This window comes from Mustela nigripes, chromosome 7 (genome assembly GCF_022355385.1).
Source record: "Mustela nigripes isolate SB6536 chromosome 7, MUSNIG.SB6536, whole genome shotgun sequence".
NCBI classification, from domain to species: domain Eukaryota; kingdom Metazoa; phylum Chordata; class Mammalia; order Carnivora; family Mustelidae; genus Mustela; species Mustela nigripes.
Window position 1 is genome coordinate 51,483,127 of NC_081563.1, and position 21,016 is coordinate 51,504,142.

A 21,016-nucleotide genomic window follows, 5' to 3' on the forward strand; every position below is an offset into this window, starting at 1 on the left:
ATAGAGATAAGTTGGGAGCTTCATGAAAATGAATGAATCAACTTATTTAACCTCCCTAAGTCCATTAATAACTAGAAGTACTAATCTCTGCTCTGTCTCACAGTATTGTTAGGAAGTGAAATGAGATACTGTGTATAAAATCATTTGCAAACAGCCATGGGAATTTTATTACATTAATCATTTCTTTATCCATATCCTTTTTCTAAAAAATTAATTTATTTATTTTCAGAAAAACAGTATTCATTATTTTTTCACCACACCCAGTGCTCCATGCAATCTGTGCCCTCTATAATACCCATCACGTGGTACCCCAACCTCCCACTCCCCCACCACTTCAAACCCCTCAGATTGTTTTTCAGAGTCCATAGTCTCTCATGATTCACCTCCCCTTCCAATTTAGCCCAACTCCCTTTTCCTCTCTAACACCCCTTGTCCTCCATGATATTTGTTATGCTCCACAAATAAGTGAAACCATATGATAATTGACTTTCTCTGCTTGACTTATTTCACTCAGCATAATCTCTTCCAGTCCCGTCCATGTTGCTACAAAAGTTGGGTATTCGTCCTTTCTGATGGAGGCATAATACTCCATAGTGTATATGGACCACATCTTCCTTATCCATTCGTCTGTTGAAGGGCATCTTGGTTCTTTCCATAGTTTGGCGACCGTGGCCATTGCTGCTATAAACATTGGGGTACAGATGGCCCTTCTTTTCACTACATCTGTATCTTTGGGATAAATACCCAGGAGTGCAATGGCAGGGTCATAGGGAAGCTCTATTTTTAATTTCTTGAGGAATCTCCACACTGTTCTCCAAAGAGGCTGCACCAACCTGCATTCCCACCAACAGTTTAAGAGGGTTCCCCTTTCTCCACATCCTCTCCAACACATGTTGTTTCCTGTTTTGTTAATTTTGGCCATTCTAACTGGTGTAAGGTGATATCTTACTATATATGTAGTTTTAATTTGAATCTCCCTGAGGGCTAGTGATGATGAACATTTCTTCACGTGTCTGATAGCCATTTGTATGTCTTCATTGGAGAAGTGTCTGTTCATGTCTTCTTCCATTTTTTGATATGTTTGCCTGTTTGGTGTGTGTTGAGTTTGAGGAGTTCATTATAGATCCTGGATATCAACCTTTTGTCTGTACTGTCATTTGCAAATATCTTCTCCCATTCTGTGGGTTGCCTCTTTGTTTTTTTGACTGTTTCCTTTGCTGTGCAGAAGCTTTTGATTTTGATGAAGTCCCAAAAGTTTATTTTCGCTTTTGTTTCCTTTGCCTTTGGAGACATATCTTGAAAGGAGTTGCTGTGGCTGATATTGAAGAGATTACTGCCTATGTTCTCCTCTAGGAGTCTGATGGATTCCTGTCTCATGTTGAGGTTTTTATCCATTTTGAATTGATCTTTGTGTATGGTGTAAGAGAATGGTCGAGTTTCATTCTTCTACATATAGCTGTCCAGTTTTCCCAGCACCATTTATTGAAGAGACTGTCTTTTTTCCACTGTATATATTTTCCTGTTTTGTCGAAGATTAATTGACCATAGAGTTGAGGGTCCATATCTGGGCCCTCTACTCTGTTCCACTGGTCTATGTGTCTGTTTTTATACCAGTACCATGCTGTCTTGGTTATCACAGCTTTGTAATAAAGCTTGAAATCAGGTAACGTGATGCCCCCAGCTTTATTTTTGTTTTTCAACATTTCCTTAGCAATCCGGGGTCTCTTCTGATTCCATACAAATTTTTGGATTATTTGCTCCAGCTCTTTGAAGAATACTGGTGGAATTTTGACAAGGGTGGTTCAACATTCGCAAATCAGTCAATGTGATACAACAAATTAGTATGAGAAGAGAGAAGAACCACATGGTCCTCTCAATTGATGCAGAAAAAGCATTTGACAAAATCCAGCAGCCGTTCCTGATTAAAATGCTTCATAGTATAGGGACAGAGGGAACATTCCTGAACCTCATCAAATCTATCTATGAAAGACCCACAGTAAATATCATCCTCAATGGGAAAAAGCTTACAGCCTTCCCGTTGAGATCAGGAACACGACAAGGATGCCCACTTTCACCACTCTTGTTCAACATAGTATTAGAAGTCCTAGCAACAGCAATCAGACAACAAAGAGAAATAAAAGGTATCCAAATTGGCAATGAAGAAGTCAAACTCTCTCTCTTCACAGATGACATGATTCTTTATATGGAAAACCCAAAAGACTCCACCCCCAAACTATTAGAACTCATACAGCAATTCAGCAACGTGGCAGGATACAAAGTCAATGTGCAGAAATCAGTGGCTTTCTTATACACTAACAATGAAAATACAGAAAGGGAAATTAGAGAATCAATTCCATTTACTATAGCACCAAGAACCATAAGATATCTGGGAATAAACCTAACCAAAGAGGTAAAGGATCTGTACTCGAGGAATTATAGAACACTCATGAAAGAAATTGAAGAAGACACAAAAAGATGGAAGACCATTCCATGCTCTTGGATCAGAATAATAAACATTGTTAAAATGTCTATACTGCCTAGAGCAATCTATCCATATCCTTTAATGTGTTTTTCTTATTTTCTTTCCTACTTCCACTATGATATGGTTCATAATGTTAAATGTTTTCAGTTTTTACCTACTTAAGTCCCTAAATTATTCAAAAGATCAGTATATTGAAAGTATAATATAATTAAGCCAAATCCAGGGCACATTTGGTTGCATTTCTTTTAAAATTTAGAGGAATCCATTTCCCAGGACCCATCAGTCTTTTTTCACAGAATAAACTGGGCCCTTGAACAAGAAAGTAAGAGAGAGTGCACCTTGCCTAAAATTCAATTCTTTAATAATCAAGTTAATCTGGACTTGCTTTACTGTTTTGGGAAGGGCTCGAAAATCTTCCATTTCACCATTCTTATAATAGCGCTCACTTTACAGGTCAGGAAACCAATGTGGAGAATCTGCTGAAACTCAGGATTCTGGCAAACAGCTTCAAAGTAGATCTATGATCTCACTAAGCCTACTAGGATAGAACATAATGGCAAAACACCATTTGTCACTTACCCTCCATAAGGCTCCACTCTCACTGAAAGATCAGATAGCTTTCTAAATCCCTAAAGAATTAGTTAAAGCTCAAAATATCCAACAGTTCCTAAAAAGTTTTAACATTTCAATATCTCTGTATATATTCCCTAAAATAAATGGCTTTGAGTCTCCTCGTGATACAGTCTTGGGTGTATTCTAGCTAAGGTTAATAGGCTAACCTTAATAGGCTTGCTTTTGATTTTGCCACTGGGGTTTCAAAACTAAAGAATCTTCATAAAGTGTTCTCTGTGAACCTTAAATGCCCGGCCCGAACAACTGCCAGTTGGGATAAATGCACTCACTTTTGATTTTCTGCACTGCTTGAGCCCACCCACTTTTGACTCCTTTTCCATGTAGTTAATTACCTACCTTTGGTCACTCACACGGGAGTCTGTCTTAGAGAGGGCTTTAGGCATTTGTTTACCTATGTCTTCTTGAGTGGAGGGAGAGAGAACAGAGTCTTCAGGACCTAGTGAGAAACATAAGGGAAGCATATGGGACACACCCACACTATATCATTCTTCTTTTGCAGCCTTTGAAGTTTATATTATGCGAAGGGAGTTCTGGCCCTTACAACATCTAAGCCAGTGCTAAACCTCAGTCTGCATCAGCCCACCGAACAAACTGTTAAAATAACTGCTAGCTCGTACATTCAATCAAGCCTCTCCAGGGAGATGCCCTATAGTAATTAATTCGTCAATCAAGATGATGTTTAGTCGTCCTTGAATAAGTACTGCAAAATGCATATCCCTACCGTTTTCCCTATTTCTGCTGAGAGTCCTGAGGAAACTCTTATTTACATTTCCTTCCTGATATAATTTCTTTCTTCTTTACTTTTATTTTGCATAGCACCCTTTGAGCCCAGGTTGTGTTTCGATCAGAGTCACAGGGCGAGATTCAGGGAGGGAGGGGCTGTAGCAGAGCAGACTGCGGGGAGGACAGGTGGAGACCATTCGGGAGAAAGCCGAGGGAGCAAGGTTCCATGATTCCTTGTAGTACTCTTGCATTTACCAAGGAAATATGGTGAGATTATGAAGACAGCTCATATATTAATTCGTAACTTAAAAGGTCAATGTCTTGGCTGCTTTTTCAACCCACTCAGCTCTCCAGCTGCAGAGAGGGGAATTCTTGCAATAGAGCCCCACGACTGTCCTTTGTTTGCTTGGATTGTTGAGGTCCACCTTCTAGCAAGGACCAGAGTTTGCCCCATTTTCATGTTTGGTATGTCATTCAAAGCTTTCACGGAACTCGTGTTCTTTAGTTTCTTTCCACTGATCAGTGGCAGCAGAGTCTAGTTCTCCAAAGTTTCACTCTCAGTGGAAACTTAGTTCCCCAGTGACTTAAAATAATACCTTAATTATGAGCTTGGCTGCCACATTCCTCAGACTGTTGACTTCCTGGGAAATGATGGGAGGTCTTAATGCCCTTTTCCCTGCCATCACCTGCTAACCAGTTTCAAACATTCTACTTTTCCTCCGAAGTCTTTTTGTTTGCTAGCTCAGTCCCTAACAATCCGTCTTAATTAGACTATGTTTATTTTCAAGGAACAGAAATCTCCTCAAACCAGTTTAAGAATAAAGGAAAGCTTATTTTAAATATATGCATTTCATGGACTCCAAGAAAAACATAAACAGTAAATCGGTTAGGTTAGGGATCATGCCTGCCCTGATTGTTCCTGATTAGCACTTAGCACAGCGCCTGACATATGGTGCTTGCTTAATAAATACTTATTGAGTGAGTAAGAATGATTTGATTAGCAACTGCCTCCATTTCTGGATCTCTTCTGTCAGCTCTGAGAATGGGAGGGAGTCCAAGTAGGAAGTAGCTTGGATGGATATCCTGTGATATGCATAGCAAGAAAACCTGCGATATAGTTGGAATCCTAAGGAATATTCTTTAGGATGTTGTGCACCTCTCAGGGCAATGATCGGCAGCTTCAGTATACACATATCCTTCCACCAGCCTCTGTGGAATATAAAGCCATCTTTGCCACCGACGGTTAATTCACAATATATAAGTCAGGTAATGCATAGTAATTAAAATTGTAGGTGATAGACGGATTGGCCTTTGAAACCAATATCTTCATTTAGCAGTTTGGGCACACTTAACTCCTTCATTACGCCTCAGTTTCTTTTTGTAGAATGAAGTTATGGTTGGTGTAACTCATAGACTTGTTGTGATTAAGTAATCACTTATAAAAAATTCTCAATAACTGTTAGCTACCATGCTCCTTGTCACTGTCACTATCGGTAGAAAGGGTAAGTAGGCTGAAAGTCAGGAAACTTGTATTTTATAATTTATAAATTTTATTTAATTTGTATTTTTTCATTTTATCATTTATAACTTGTATTCTACAACCTCATTGTTGCCACCAACCAGCTGCATGGTCTTGGGAACTCTTTAAGCCTGTTTGGGCCTGTGGCTCCTTATTCAAAAGTAAGAATGTTGGGCTAGATGATTTCTAAATTTCTGTCTAGTTTAAAGATAGCATTATTTAGTGTGGGAGGAGAGATCCTGTGGATATTTTTATGTTGGTAGAGAGTTGTTATAAGGATTAAATAAGATAATGCATGTGAAATGCTTTACAGATCCTACATACATAAATATTTGTCAGTATCAGTAAGTATCAAGTGTTTATTAGTTTTCATTGTAGTTATATACAATGACATGTTCCCCAGGGGACTTAGACTCAGAATATGCAGAAGCAGAGAACAGGCTTTGAGTGGGGCTCTTACACATTCGATAAGCGTTGGAATACGTCAATAATTTTTTTTCTCAAGATGCTTTCTATATGGTTCTTTAAGGCAGGATTGTCTCAGAGTCTGCTTCATACTATTGCCTTTTGGATAAAATGGACTTAGGAAGAAAGTCAAGCTGTATAGCGAAGATCGGAAGCACTGCAGTAGCCTGTGGAGAGGTCAGGGTGGTCGTGGGCAAACTTGGAGTTGCCATGATGAAACGTGCTGGTTAAGTAGTCCTGAATTTCAGAGGATGCTAAAGAATATGAATCCATGTCTTGGGAACTCAGTTATTGGGACATGAGTACTGGTAGAAATAGATTTAAAGGAGAGAAGTTGGATCTCTATGAAATTAAATCTTGGAAATGTTAAATCATTGTAGCAAATGGCACCATTTCCTAAGGGATTCTTGTGAAAAGTTTAGAATTGACTTCCTTTCCAATTAAAGTATATTTTTTATACTTTATCTAAAGGACACTTTTCAGATTATATCTTGAGCATTTGGTACCTCTTCAAGTCTTAAAAGGGAGCCATCTGAAGAATCTAAGGTTCGAAGAGAGACAAAAGGAGGAAATTTGAGCTGAGTAAAATTTTAAATCTGATCTCTGTGGGTTATATGAAAATAACAGATGCCTCTTTTCATAGGGTCTGGCTTGAAGATGCAAATGACCTATGGGTAGAGTATTGAAGGACATTTTATGTGTTTCAGTGTCATTAATTTCAGATCCCCTAGCTTCTATGTTCAACTTCATCTTTCTAATTATAATTTTAAAACAATCTTTCTCTTTCTGCTGTCTTCCATCTGAGAAACAATAGGTAAGAAGATTGATGATAGATTTTGACTTCGTGTGCAGAAAAATAAACTTGTTTTTTACAATTTGCAGTGCTCTGCGCATGGGCAAATCTAAGGATAATTAGTCATTATTACTTTTAATATGATGGAGACAATAACTTGTTCCATGAGGCAACTTCCATGGCTAATGAGTTTTGTCTTTTGGTTGAATGACTGGTTAATGGAATCAGAAAAATATTTTATATCTCTTCTTTCATTCTCTACTGGAAGTCTACAGGAATTCGGGTAGCCAGTCTTAACAGAACATATTTTGTTTATCTATTTTATCATTTGTTTTTCCCTTTTCTCCATTTCATTTTTTATTCCTGTTTCTAATTCTCATTTTGTTTCAAGATCTGAAACTTACAGATGCAAGGGAGAATCATGAAGTTGGCAATGTATATGTATATATGCAGAAATCAGAAGTTTATTCTCTGCATTCTTTGCTTTTTCTGCAAGACCTGGAACACTGTAGATATCCTATACAAGAAGTCAGATTTTAAACTCAAGTACAGTGGGAATTTGTAGGATGAAAACAGAGGCGATAGCCTCTTAGGTACACAGCAATGTATTATGCAAAAATCTTCTTTGAAACTTACCGATTTGATTGTAGGGCTTCATCCCTCTCCCACATTCCAGATCCTTACCAGTTCTTTTTAAATGCAGGATCGAGCTTGCATTTTCAGATCTAAAATGATGTGCAAAGAGCTCAAAGTGCAAACATCTTCCTTCTATCCAAAATAGGTGGTACGAAAGCCCTGCTTTGTTTGCTGTAGTCTTCCCATGACTGTAAGCTCATGCTAGGTGCTGAGCTATTATGATGTGTCTCTCTGCTTTGGAGAACCCAAATAAAAGTTTTCCCTGCCATTAAAATGGCAATGTCACTTCTCTTTGACTATGGATGATAGACTTGTACCCTCTAAGAGGACTCTTCTCAGACATGGGTCAGTGAGTACTGCCCACTCAGCACTTACTTTGCTCATGGGCTGAAGTTCCTTGAATTCCAGAAGATAAGGAAGTCATTGTGTCTCTGAGCCCACTGCCAGACACCTGGTCATTTGATAGTAGATGCTGCCAACCTGAGCAGTGAGGGCAGGCAACCTGCTCTTCCTCACCATGGCCTAAGATGCCATCCTTGTCAAGCAAATGGAGATGGATCATGCTTCTCTAACCTTCTTATACATCAGTGTCAAGCCTGCCATTGGCTTCCAGAGATTGGCCAACACAAAGTACTTTTTCTAGTAATGAATGTTACCTGGGATTGTTTGTGGGGCATAATACAAAGGACCTGCTATATGAAGGAACATAATTTTGAATCAAGTTTCCCTTTCTGTGACAAACTCTCCTAATACCCTAAATTCTGTCTATCTGTTTGGAAAACATGGTACTTGTCCCATCTCTAAATTTAAAGGACAATGACTGATTCCTCTTTGAAATTGTTTAGATTTTTCTTCCTGATTTTATTTCAAGGGGTGCTTGGGGGTGGCTGGGGGAGGTAAGAGATTTACCTTAAACAACTAGTAGTTTCCAAAAGGCTATTTTCCTGCTACTTGGTTTTGGAAAGAAGAATACCAGATTTGTTTGTTTTTTTGTTTAAGTGATACTCCACAGTTGGTGCTCCTTCCCTCTTTCTCTGCATTTCCCATTTTAGCTGTTTCTGATTTTATTTCTTATTTTTCCACAACTTTGGGACCTTATACACTTTGAAAGTTCAGGGACCAGAACAATTAAGAAATGCCTTTTCAAGGAAGGAAAAAATTAAAACTATATGGTGGTTATTGCTACTTTCCTGTCACTTGACCTTCATCCCAAACTTAGAAAAAGAGGTTTTCTTACAGTAGAAGGAGTATATCCTAGCAATTTATTATTCTACAAAATCTTTTTATTGTTTCTTCATTAAAAAAAAAAAACCAGTTATTTAAAATGTTTCATTAATCCCCATGATTTGCTTTGAAACACCCAAAAGCATTTTTAGGGAGAAATGAGCCAGTAGAAATCATTACCCATCTTAATCATCGCAAACCTGAGACTCACCACTAGCCCCAGAGCAGCATATGGCCATGACTTTCTGCTGTATCAACTAGCTCCAAATGGCCGCTCAGCTGAAAGTTATTTTATTTCTTTAGCATTGCTGCTTCCTTCCATCAAGCCATTTGTACATCCCTTTTACTCATTTAGGCCCAAATCTTAATGCTTTGTAATAACCCAGAGTCTCCCAAGAATATCTGATGTGTTCACTGTTCTCGCTTGTCTCCAAGTGTTTATACTGGGGCATTTTGTACATTTCGTATTTTCTTTGGCCCTCACGTCATGATGTCTTTGGGGCTGAGGCCAGTAAACTATTAATTATAATTGGGCCATTTTATAGGGTGTAAATCAGGAAGCCATATTAAATAGCACATTTATTTAAAAATTATTTTAATTGTTGACCGTTGACAGACTTCTACCCAGGTCTTCAAGAAGTTCCCATAACATTCTAATCCATCTGCTACCTTTAGGTGGAACATATCTCATACATCTCAAAAAATTGATGAGAGTCCTAGTTTTTATAAGACATTTTAAAGGAAAAAAAATTAATGTCTCTCAATCATTACTTGCTCTGCATTTCAGCATTTAACAGATTCTGATTTGAGTTAAACCATCTAGTCTACTTTTAGCATTACAAATTATAAAAATTTGTCTTTTTTTCTCTCTTTCTCTATTTTATCAGTATATGTATATGTGTGTAAGAATGAGAGAGAGGAGGGAGAGAAAAGTTGAGGAGACCTGAATGTCTCCAGAAGATCACCTTAGCATTTCCAATTTTTATATTTCTAAGATTGGAATTTAGAAAATATGAGGGAAATATCATTGCCAACACTTCCATTTAGAAAAGCTAAGTTTCCTATGTTTCAATTCAATGTATAGAATTTTATAAGTTTTGGCTATAAGATTCTGTGATTGTGGTTGATCTATATTTTACTTCTATTTTCCACTCCTTTCCTGGGAGGAGAAAGGGGTATGGTAGGTCACTGTTGAATTGAGACCTTTCTCTTTGTTTGATCACTAAGTAGCTGTGAATAATACACTTAATTTCTTTTAAAATCTCCTTACTCATTTCTTAAATATGAATGGTTTGGACTAGGCTATCCAATGGAAATACATGGGTAGGAGTTAGCCTCTCAAGGAGGATGTAGGTTAGGAAGGATGTACTGTCTAAGGCAGATGTTCATATAAATTCTGGGAGGAAATAAAAGGTGTGGCGTATTAGAGAACTAAAACTAGTTCATTATGACAAGAAATAGGATGAAATGAAGTAGGATAGCCAAAAGGAAATGATGAAAATATAATCCCTGCTAGCTCGTGGAAGACTTATTGAGAAGTATATACTTCATTCTAGGTACATAGGGAGCTGGTCATGTTTTATTGCATGAACGCAACATGGTCATTTTCTGCTTTAGGAAAACCACTGTGGCAAAATTGTGAAAAATGCATAGAAGAGGGACAAGCCTAAATATAGGAACTAGTAGGGTCACCAGATAAAAAACAGGACACCCAGTGAAATGTGAATTTCAGGGGGGAAATTGAATTTCAGATAAACAGTGAATGATTTGGGGTGCCTGTTGGTTGCATAGCTGTGTTTGGCTCAGGTCATGATATGAGGGTCCAGGGAGTGGGCCCTGCATTAGGCTCTCTGCTCAGCAGGGATCCTTCTCCCTCTCTCTTTTCTACTCCCCATGCTTGTACGCTCGCCCCTGCGCAGTCTCTCTCACTCTCTCTGTGTCAAATAAATAAATAAAATCTTTTTAAAAATCAGTGAATAATTTTATGTAATACTGCATGATCGTGCAAATGTCAGGTAAGATAAGGACTGGAAAAGTGTTGCTTTAGTAAGAAGGAAGCCAATGTAAATTCTAGAGACAGTACTTTTGGTGGAAGTTGGGGTAGTAGAAACCAGATTACAGAGAGGTCAGGAATGAATAGAAGATAAAGAAGTTGAATCAATGCTTGTAAACAGCTCTTTCAGAAATTGAGTTTGAAAGTGAAGAAAGAATAGGTTATTTCATTGCCTCTGAGAATTTCAGTCGTTATATTTCTTTATGTTGCCCTAGTTCAGCCTAATGATTTGGACTGTTTAATAGCAAATAACACCAAACATTTTATATAATGTAACTGGGAAGAAAAGAAAAATAATTCTTCCTTTATTTTCTTTGTGGGCATCAGTAAAATTTGCCTAGTCATTTTCCTCTTCTTTCTGTCATCCTCTTCCCTTTCTTCTGAATGAGGTACCTTTCTGGAGAAATTCAAATAGCCATTTTCCACCAAATCCCAGCAGTCAGCCTGCTTGAGACCTGCCCTTTCCCTCTGAGTCACTGGAATCTCATTGTCAACTGTTCTTCTGTCAGCGGATGGAAACAGGTTTAGCCAAAGCCCCTGCCTGGACAATTAACCAGGGGAAAGGGTGAGGTTCTCTACTCTTGGCTAGAAAAGCATTTTAGAGAGCTTTTCAGCAAGGATCATTTGAACGACCAGAGTGCTTTTAATACTTGAAATGTTCATTTATCTCTTACACCTTCTGGCCCTTACGATAGTCCTTTAAAAGCACCAGTGTATCACAGAAAGAAGTTGCTTATGTGCCTTCAGAAACAATTATTTTCATTTCCTTTTCTTGCAGCTAATGTAAATTCTCTTTAAACACTCATCTCCCTCTCAGCAGTACCTAGGAGTTAAAATCCTTAATCCTTCTTCTAGAGCTCCATAGCTGTGTTGGAAGTCCGTTTCTTGACCTTTACCTAGTAACGATCAGCCCAAGGGCTCAGGTTGCACAAACAGAGATTCTCTTCTTTTGTTTTTGTTTATTTCTTTGTTTGTTTTAGGGGGCAAGGAGAAAAGGGAAAACACACTCTAAACTGAGTTCTCAGTGGCACAGTTTACGTTCTCTAAGTAAGATGGATCCTGAGGTCCCACATTTAGGTCTTGACCTCTGTAAGTAAATCCATTAGCCTATGTAACCAGAATAGTATTTATGTTGATATTGATCTAATGCAAACATTTAGCATGGATGTTAGATCATTGTTTTAATACTTTACATTAGATTTCCATTGTAGGGGGAAAACTTCACAGCAGATAGTCAAACAATTTCATGAAGCAAAGAAGCAAATCTAGTAAATATAGAAAATGTTAACTTTCTCTGGGCAAGATACACAGAACTTTTTACTTGGCCATGTGAGAAATTATGTCTAATAATGAAGCCTTGTTTTAATTTAATATCTTTAAATTTTTAATTCAATGAAAAAATGACCATGTAGAGGGGGGAAGCCTATTATTTTATTGTATCCAATTCTAGTAATTTTCACATTAATTATGCGGGGGCATGTTTGTGGCTATAGGCTAGATGTTACAGTGGACCCCATATCAAGTTCTGTCACACTTGATCTGGATGGGACTTTGTGTTCCAACAGCAAATCTCTGACACCAGTTGCATGTCCTACATTTCAATCCAATTCTAGCACTAACAACCTGGAGTTATAACAGACCCCACAAGTTAAGGAGTCAGTCCCATAAGACTGCCTCTCTTCAGATATCAACCACAAGTCTCAGATGTCCAAGCCACTCATACTTCTTCGGAGGTGACTGCAGACTCAGGGTTCCCCATGCTCCGTTGGTTTCAATAATTTACTAGAAAACTCTCAGAAATCATTTAAAGTTCTGTACTAAGGATTATAGGTTCATTATAAAGGCTGTAACTTGGGAACACCCAAATGGAAGATATGTACAGATCAGGGTCCTGGGGAGGAGGAAGACAGCACAGAATTTTCACAACCTTTCCTCATTAGAGTTTGGGCATGTCAGCCTTCCAGCACATCAATGTGTTCACTAATCAAGAAGACTTACTGAGCTTCAGTGTCCAGAGTTTTTGCATTACATGGGCATGATTGAGTAAGTAATTGGCTACATAAATGAAATCAATCTCTAACCCCTTTACCCTTGCTGGAGACTGGGGTTGGGGCTGAGCTTTGTCTTTAAAACTGAGGGCATACTTGAGCAATCTTGTTAGTATAAACATAGGTGTGGTCCAAAGAAGCTCATTGTGAATGGCAACTCCAGTTGTTCAGGAGCTTTCCAGCATATCTGAAACTCGATTTCTGGGGGAAAAGACCAGATATGTTCTTTACCATATCACAGAACTCAAGAATATATTTGATTTAGTCCTATAGCTTTAAGTAAGTGAAATACATTTTACAGCAGAGACATCTGGTACTAAAACCTTACATGATTGGCCCAAGGTCACATAAGCAGATTTTAGAAAGGACTAGAATCTCATCTAATGATACATCTATCTTTTGTGGACATCAGCTTACATTATGAGACTTAGTTTTCCTAGCATATTGTGGGAACATCTATGAAATATATATCAAAGAAATACTAACTACTCTCAGTTTGGAAAGAATTATATTAATATAATTTAAAAAATAATCTAGCTTTTTTAACTTTGGAAACTTCCCATGTGGAACCTACCTTAGTCATTTCTCTGACTTTCAGCATTTTTCATAGTGTGATATGATACTCGTCCACCATGTTTGGAGTTCTGATAGTGAGTCTTGATCCTTTTCCTTTTAAGGAATCAGCATTTATTTTCTGTTGCACATTATAAAATGTTTTGCAATTATAGATCAGGATTGTCACTGTCATCACTGGTTGGGGAAACTGAGGCAGTAAACTTTGCCCAGAAACTTCCATACTCATCAACTGTCATCATTTGAAAAAATGGACACCCTACTGCTTTTTCCAAAAATGATTTGAGATCACTTTCAACAGGGTAAATTGAAAAAATAAGTAAATTAGGTACTAGAGCTTCCAATTATCCATAGTTTTCCTTCCTGCGGTTTCCATTACCCAAGATCAGCTGTGATCTGGAAGCAGTTGATCCTCCTAAGGTAGCATCAGAAAGTCAGTAGTAGACTAACACTGTGTCATAAAGCCCACATCTCTCATCTCCTTTATCTCATCACACAAGCATTTTATCTTCTCATGTCATCACAAGAAGGATGAGAATTGTACAATAAGATATTTTGAGAGAGACACCACATTCACATAACTTTTAGTATAGTATATTATTATAATTGTTCTTTTGTAGATCTCTTACTGTGCCTATTTTATAAATTAACATAGGTATGTATGTATAGGAAAAAACATAGTATGTATATATGGGGTTCAGTACTCATCCACTGGGTGAGTTGATACATATCCCCCCACAGATAAGGGGGGCAGATGTGTAAGAAAGAAAAAAAATGGGTTGAAGAGAAGAAAGATGAGAATACAAATATCAGGATTAATAGAGAGGTAATAGAAAAATGTGTTGACAGGAAAGGTGAAGAATGTATTATACAAAGTATGTAGCTCCCTGAGGGCATAGGAATTATAATATATATAATTATATATAATATTATAATATGAGCTGAGTAGAACCCATTGTATAGCATCATGGGCATTTGCTTTAATCCTAATTTCACAGCCAATGTGAAAAATAGAATTCAACCTGCTGTGAATTTTAGGAAGGGTCATTCTTTGTCATTTCAAAATCTGAAGTCATTCTTGGGCAGAATTAATTAAAAAAAAATTTTTTTTTAAATTTTTGAGAGAGAGAGAGAGAGAAAAAAAAAACATGAGCTGGGGGATGGGCAGAGGGAGAGAGAGAGAGAACCCCAAGCACACTCCCCACTGTGCCAGAGCCCAACACAGGACTGGATCTCACCACCTTGAGATCCTGACCTGAGCCGAAACTAAAAGTTGGACAGTTAACCAACTGAGCCACCCAGGCGCCCTGTGGCACAATTAATTTTAATTTACATACATTACAGTATGATGTCATCTAAAGTTGTGTTGTCCAATGCTCTAGCTACCAGCCTTAAGTGGCCATTTGAACATTTGAAATGTAGCTAGTCAAAAAAGGAGATGTGCTGTAAATGTAAAATACATACTGAATCACCATGCCCAATGTGAGACTTGAACTCACAGCTCTGAGATCACGAGTCACATGCTCCACTGACTGAGGCAGCAAAGTGTCCCAAACATGAATAATTTTAAAAATATTAGTTTCGCTTTTTTTTTTGTTTGTTTAAGATTTTACTTTATTATTTGAGAGAGAGAGAAAGGGAGAACACAAAGGGAGAGCAAGAGGGAAAAGCAGACTCCCTGCTGAGGAGAGAGCCCGATGTGGGACGGATCCCACGACCCTGAGATCATGACCTGAGCTGAAGGCCGACGCTTAACCGTCTGAGCCACCCAGGCACCTCTAAAATATTAGTTTTGTGTTAAAATTGAAATGCATGTATATATTGGAGCAAACAAGATATATTACTAATTTTAAATTAATTACTAATTTTAAATTAAATTTTGTTTCTGTTTTTAATATGTCTACTAGAAATCCTACAATTACATATGGGGCTTGTGTTTCTTTTTGGACAGTGCTTTTCTAGAAATTTGATTTTTCCCTGTTATGTTAAATGACCTGCAGAATCCTTCTCCAACTTCTTCTGTAAAATTTCAGATAGCCACAGCTTTGTGTATATGTTCATGCAGCAGAATCATCAGTGCTGAACAAACACATGGATAAAATTAAGTCCTTAAAAGCATAGTAAAAATGCCAAGGATATAAAGTTACTACTTCAGAGCACGAGTCTTTCTCATCTCTCAGGAAGCCCACCTCTCTCATGGCAGAGCCTCAGCTTTCCAGAGATTATACACAGGAGCTCTGCTGATTGCTAATTGGGAGAAGCTTCTTTTCACCCTAATTTTGAAATATACATTATGCAGTTGGCCCTTGTTTTGTAAAATTGTGAAGCATTCAGGAACTTTAGAGGAAAATTATGGCTTTGTACCAATCTGCATATTTTTATGATTTTATTATTCCTCACTAAGTGGGGAGGAATATTTAATATGCATATAAAGGGAATATTCGCTTTTAGACATTCCAGGTGGGGGATGCATATTGAAATAATAGAAGGACAGACCCAGAAGGATCAGATTCTAACTAGGTCACTGACTTAACCTTTTGGGCTTTCATTTTCTCATCCGCAGGAATCCTCAGTAGTTAGAAATGCATCCTTCAGCTTTAGGATTATAGGTTGTAGACTTGAGTCCTAGGTCGTCTTCTGCTATGCTTTTGGCTATTTATTTTTCTGTGGAATATTAAGGTAAAGTCCATTGCCATGGGCGTGACATTGTTCTGCCACTCGGTACGGTCCTCACTTTCCTCAACCCTTCTTCCTCTGCAAAGAACCACACAAGGCAAAAGTCACTCTGTTTAATTTAGTGACGGCAGCTACGGATTCTTATCCATCATTTAAAGTATTATTTCTTCAGACGAAAAACAGCACTTTATTTCCGTAAATGCACCCAGTGTCCCCTGGGCTCCATGACATGGTAGGAACTTCTGCCATCACTGTCTTTTTAAACTTGCATGGAATTATTTTTTACTTTGCTTTACTAGATTCAGCTAACCAGTTTCATTAGACTGTTTACTGATTCTTCTTATATGTTAAGTAAGAAGTAGAAATTAGCTTCTCTGCTTTTCTAGGTTTATTCTGCATAAAACAGCTTTTCTCTCCAGGTGAAAATGTGCTGTCACTGACACCAGTCATGAAAGTGCCAGGACCATCCTTTCCTCTCAGCGGTACTGTCGGGGGACAGCCAGGTGGAGACAGATGGACCTGTTAACATAGCAGGAGCGAGGAAGTTCCTTCTTGCTGGGGGCCGTTTCTTCGCTAATGGGAGATTAATTCTTTCTTAATTAAAAAGCCATGTCTCTCCATCCTAGCTTTCCGTGGTCTTTCAGAGCAAAAGGAGCTTGGAGAATTGAATTTAGAACAATAAACACGAATAGTAATTGTAAGTCTGTTTGGAGTACCGGTTTGGCATTCGGGATCAGATTTTAGCATCATCACTTTTCATCAGGTTTCTCTCCCAGAACTTGGAGAATCCGTTCGAGTGAGACTGTGCTCTCCTCTGCCCTTCTTGGGGTTGGAGATGTGGTGAGTTTTATACTTAAGGTGTGTAAAAGCAGGGAATAATGTGCAGCCAGAGTTCCTTCCCTGACTAAATAAAGCTGTGTGGTTTTTATGATCACGTGTCCATGCAAACACACTTAGACCCGTAGAATCAGTGGCATCTACAAGGTGTTCCCCGCCCCCCCCCCCCCAACTCCTTTTCCTGTGTCCTGGCTGTCTAGCTCCTTCGGTCATAATTCTAATTCCTTAGGTTCTGGCCGACCTTTCTCTGACCAGCAGGGCCCTGAGTGGATTCCCTGGGGAGTCTTTCAGCATCTCTCTGTAATTAGCTTAGTGGAGCTGCAGAGAAGTGATGCAAGAAGGGGTTAGCTTCCCCAGAGCCACGCTTCCAAGTCTGGCACACCCCTCACCTGCGGCCTCAGGGAGCCAGATACCAGGAAACCATTATGTGAATACAGCAACAGCGGCTCTTACTTTTTCGATCCCACAAAAACCACATGTGACCTGACATGATCCTAAGGTATAAACAAGTACCCAGCGTACTTTGGGCTCCTAGGTACGGAGTTTTCTTTCTCACCTGGCATTTTGGCCAGAACCAAACCTCGAATCCCTCTCATGGGGGCTGATGATGGCAATCTTCATTGTGTGTCTGACCTGAACGGTTGCTGGGAGCCAAAGTAAATGATGTATCCAGGGACCCTCTGGTTACTGTTTTGCCTGCTGTCTTCACAGCTTCCTCTTATTTAAACCAACTGTGGTTTCCTCCAACAATTGCTGTTTTACCTATTTGTCAGATATTGTGCTAGTTTGCTTTTCAGAAATAAATTTTATCGGAGCGCCTGGGTGGCTCAGTGGGTTAAAGCCTCTGCCTTCGGCTCAGGTCATGATCTCAGGGTCCTGGGATCGAGCCCCACATCAGGCTCTCTGCTCAGCAGGGAGCCTGCTTCCCTCTCTCTCTCTCTGCCTGCCTCTCTGCCTACTGTGCTCTCTGTCTGTCAAATAAATAAATAAAATCTTTAAAAAAAAAAAAAAAGAAAGAAATTTTACCTTGTTGCTCTTCTTCTTTTGAAAATTGTTCTTGCCCCATGGACAATTTGCATAAAGCAGATCTGTCATTTTGTGACTCTGTATACCCTTAAGAACATGATTGTTCTCCTTTGGTCAGTTCTAAAGAACTGCTTTTATTTTCTGTTTCTCACAACTTGCTCTTAATAAACTCCCAGATATCCTATCTAGATACACAGATTATAGACTAAGACAGTTATTTTGACTTCTCAAAACCCCTTCTAATCTGACTCTACCATTTTATTCTAATTAAGGTTTTATGGTGTTTATGGTTTTTTTCTTCAGCCAAATGTGAATGTACCAGATAACTTTAAAGTTTATTTAATTTTTTTTCCTTTCCCCTCTGAGTGACAGTGTTATTTAATTTTAAGATCAGCTTTCAAGAAGTCTAGAAAGCATTTTGAAATTAATGGAATACCTTCTTTTTCTCTTTTGGTAATTTTATATCACTATAATATGAAGATTATTAGGAATGTGAACCTACTGGATATTTTTGAGATGTTAATATTGTTTTAAAAAATGATTGCCAGATCTCATAGACTTAAGTGTATGTAAGAATGTGAAGGAGTGTTGACTATTTGTTAAGCAAAATACTTTTTTTGGTGGGGTTTTCTTTCCCCACTTGTGCCTTCACTTAACAATATACCTTCTTTTCTGTAACTTTTACACTCCTTAAAAACATTTTTTTTTAAGATTTTAACTTATTTGACAGATCACAAGTAGGCAGAAAGGCAGGCAGAGAGAGGATGTAGCAGGCTCCCTGCTGAGCAGAGACCGGCCCCCCCCCCCCCCCCCCCCCCCCCCCCGCCCCCCCCCGCCCCGCGCCCCCCCCCCCCCCCCCCCCCCGCCCCCATTCGGGGCTTGATCCCAGGACCCTGGGATCATGACCTGAGCCAAAGGCAGAGGCTTAACCCACTGAGCCACCCAGGTGCCCCAAGAACAGCATTTCTTTAACTTTTGTTGGCTCACCAGCCCTCTGAGAATTCAGTAAAGCCTTTGAAACTTCTTCCCAGAGAACTGTATATTCACACAAAAAACTAATTGTAATGATAATCAATTATGATATATGCCAGGCACTTTGCCAACTGCTTTGTATGTGTTATTTCATTTAATCCTCATAGTAGCACCATAAGGAATGTACTCTTTTCTTCATTTTTGAGAAAAAGCCGTTGAAGCTTTAAGGAGATTAAGTAATTTGCCCATTCCCATAGACCCCATATCTTGGGCTCAAACTCTGCTAGTATGACTTCAAAACCCAGCCCCTCAATCATTGTGCATCTGGTTTTAAGGAAGTCATAAATTCCTAAATCCTGCTTTTTGATACTCATGTTAAGGACACATTACCTGTTGCAATCCTCAGACTTTCGTTGGTAGTGAAGAATATGTGTGATTAACAAATCTTGCTGTTTTTGTAACTTATTTAATGAATAAATGAGTATCTGTTGAGTATCTACTATTTTAAATACTTGTTAGGTTCAGCAGTTTGGTCCTTATCCTTAAGGAGTTTCCTTATCTAATGAGAAGACAAGAATTAGATGCATAAAACAATGAGGTAAAAATACAAACATGAAGTCAAATATACGATCATTAGATATTTCCGTAAACTGTATGTGAAATCAGTCTCTACTTTGCCATACCTTGATGCAGTTGTCACTCTTGGATTCCTTTTGATTTATAAAAGGAGAATCAAATCCAAAAGGCCACCCTGTCCTCTGGGAAACTGGAAGATTCGGTGTGTCATAAAAATGCGGCCTATAAAGTCAGACTGTGAGAACTAACATGTGTCACATCTGGATTCCTGCGTGGCTTCGGCAGCACCATCCCAAGGCCCCAGGGATCATGCTCAAGATGCAAATGTGAGAATGGGTAGCAGCTCTCAGGCATTTGAACCACTTATCCCAGGGTAGTTCTGCTGAGTCGGACATTTGTAGGTAAGCAGAACACCTTGACCGTGGCTGCCTTTGACTCAAGAAAGGTTTCCACCGACAAAGAGGACTTCAGTACCTCAAATGATTCAACAAAGCCTCAACTCTTGCAGGAGCAGTAGGGGAGAGCTACTGACCTTGGATGAAACCAGCAGGCCTGGGAAGCTTATTTAAGTTGACCACTGACGATCAGGGTTGTCAAAGAGAGTGACTGTGGCTATAATTCAAAGAACTGCTTTCTGTAAGAGCAGAATATGGGAAAATTGTATGTCTGACTTGAACAGCCACTATCTACAAGGTTAGCTCACAGAATGGCTTCTGTAAGATAGGAAGGACAGAGGTGGCCAGGCATTCGATTAACATGGCCCTCATCAAGTATTTGTACGGTTGTAGGATTTTACTCTTGTAAAACTTGAGTCATTTGGGTTGTAATATCATAGAATTAACTTACAAATGGTACTTGAATTTTCTTTTCAATGCAAATAGAAACCTAGTGCTGCTAATCATGCTAAATACAATTTCTCTCCTTCCACTTAGGAGAGTCATTTTTGTTGAAATGTCTAAAGTAAGAATATTTTGTGTGCAGTGGTAGAATACATCTGTGCTATATGTTAGCTTAATAAATTTTATTAAATTGTATTTCACATGATGTTTCCATAATCCCTGCAACTTAACTTGTTAGCATTATTTTTTTTAAGTGGGACAAGGATGTTATGAAAACCTATTATGTCTAAGAAGCCCCAGATGGAAAATATTAAAAAAAAAAAAAGGAATTCCTATAATTGTTCACAAATCATCATTTAAATCTATCCAGCTACTGGATGTTGCAAGTAGTTTTCCTTAATTTCAGAAGAAAAGTATGATACCGAGTCTGTATAATTTCTTAAATTCATTCCCAGAGAAAGAACATAATTGAAAGGAAAACATTCCTTTTCATATTTGCTTTGAGCCAATACTCGAGTTATTTTTGAGGTAAATAGTAGATTGATATTAAATGTCTATCGCACTTTGGCTTTACAGACAGAATTCAAGACATAGTAACTATCCGACTCTTGAATTTTCTCTCTCTCTCCGTATGATGTGTGTGTGTGTGTGCGCGCGCGCATGCACGCATATGTGTAGGGAGCTTAAACGAGACCTTTTGATTTCATAATAAGCTGGGCTTAGGGACGATAAAACTTGACATTCTTAACTGTAACTAGTGTCTGTCCCTATAGCCCTGTGCAGTTGTCTTCTTGTTAACGATGTACAAGACAGAGCCATAAACTGAGCTTGTACCCAAGGCGCTAGTGTAAATTGCAAATAACATTCATGTGGTCTCTTTGACCAAAGACTAAACTGTGGTAGCAGGAAGAGAACAAAGAATTTTCGGGAGTGGAAAAGAA

The 21,016-nt window shown here is 38.6% G+C and overlaps 1 protein-coding gene across 4 annotated transcripts in view; it reads left to right on the forward strand.

Annotated features, from left to right (window-relative positions):
* Window positions 1-21,016, forward strand: part of EXOC6B (exocyst complex component 6B) — a 616,111-nt gene that overhangs the window by 438,763 nt on the left and 156,332 nt on the right. The window lies entirely within an intron of this gene.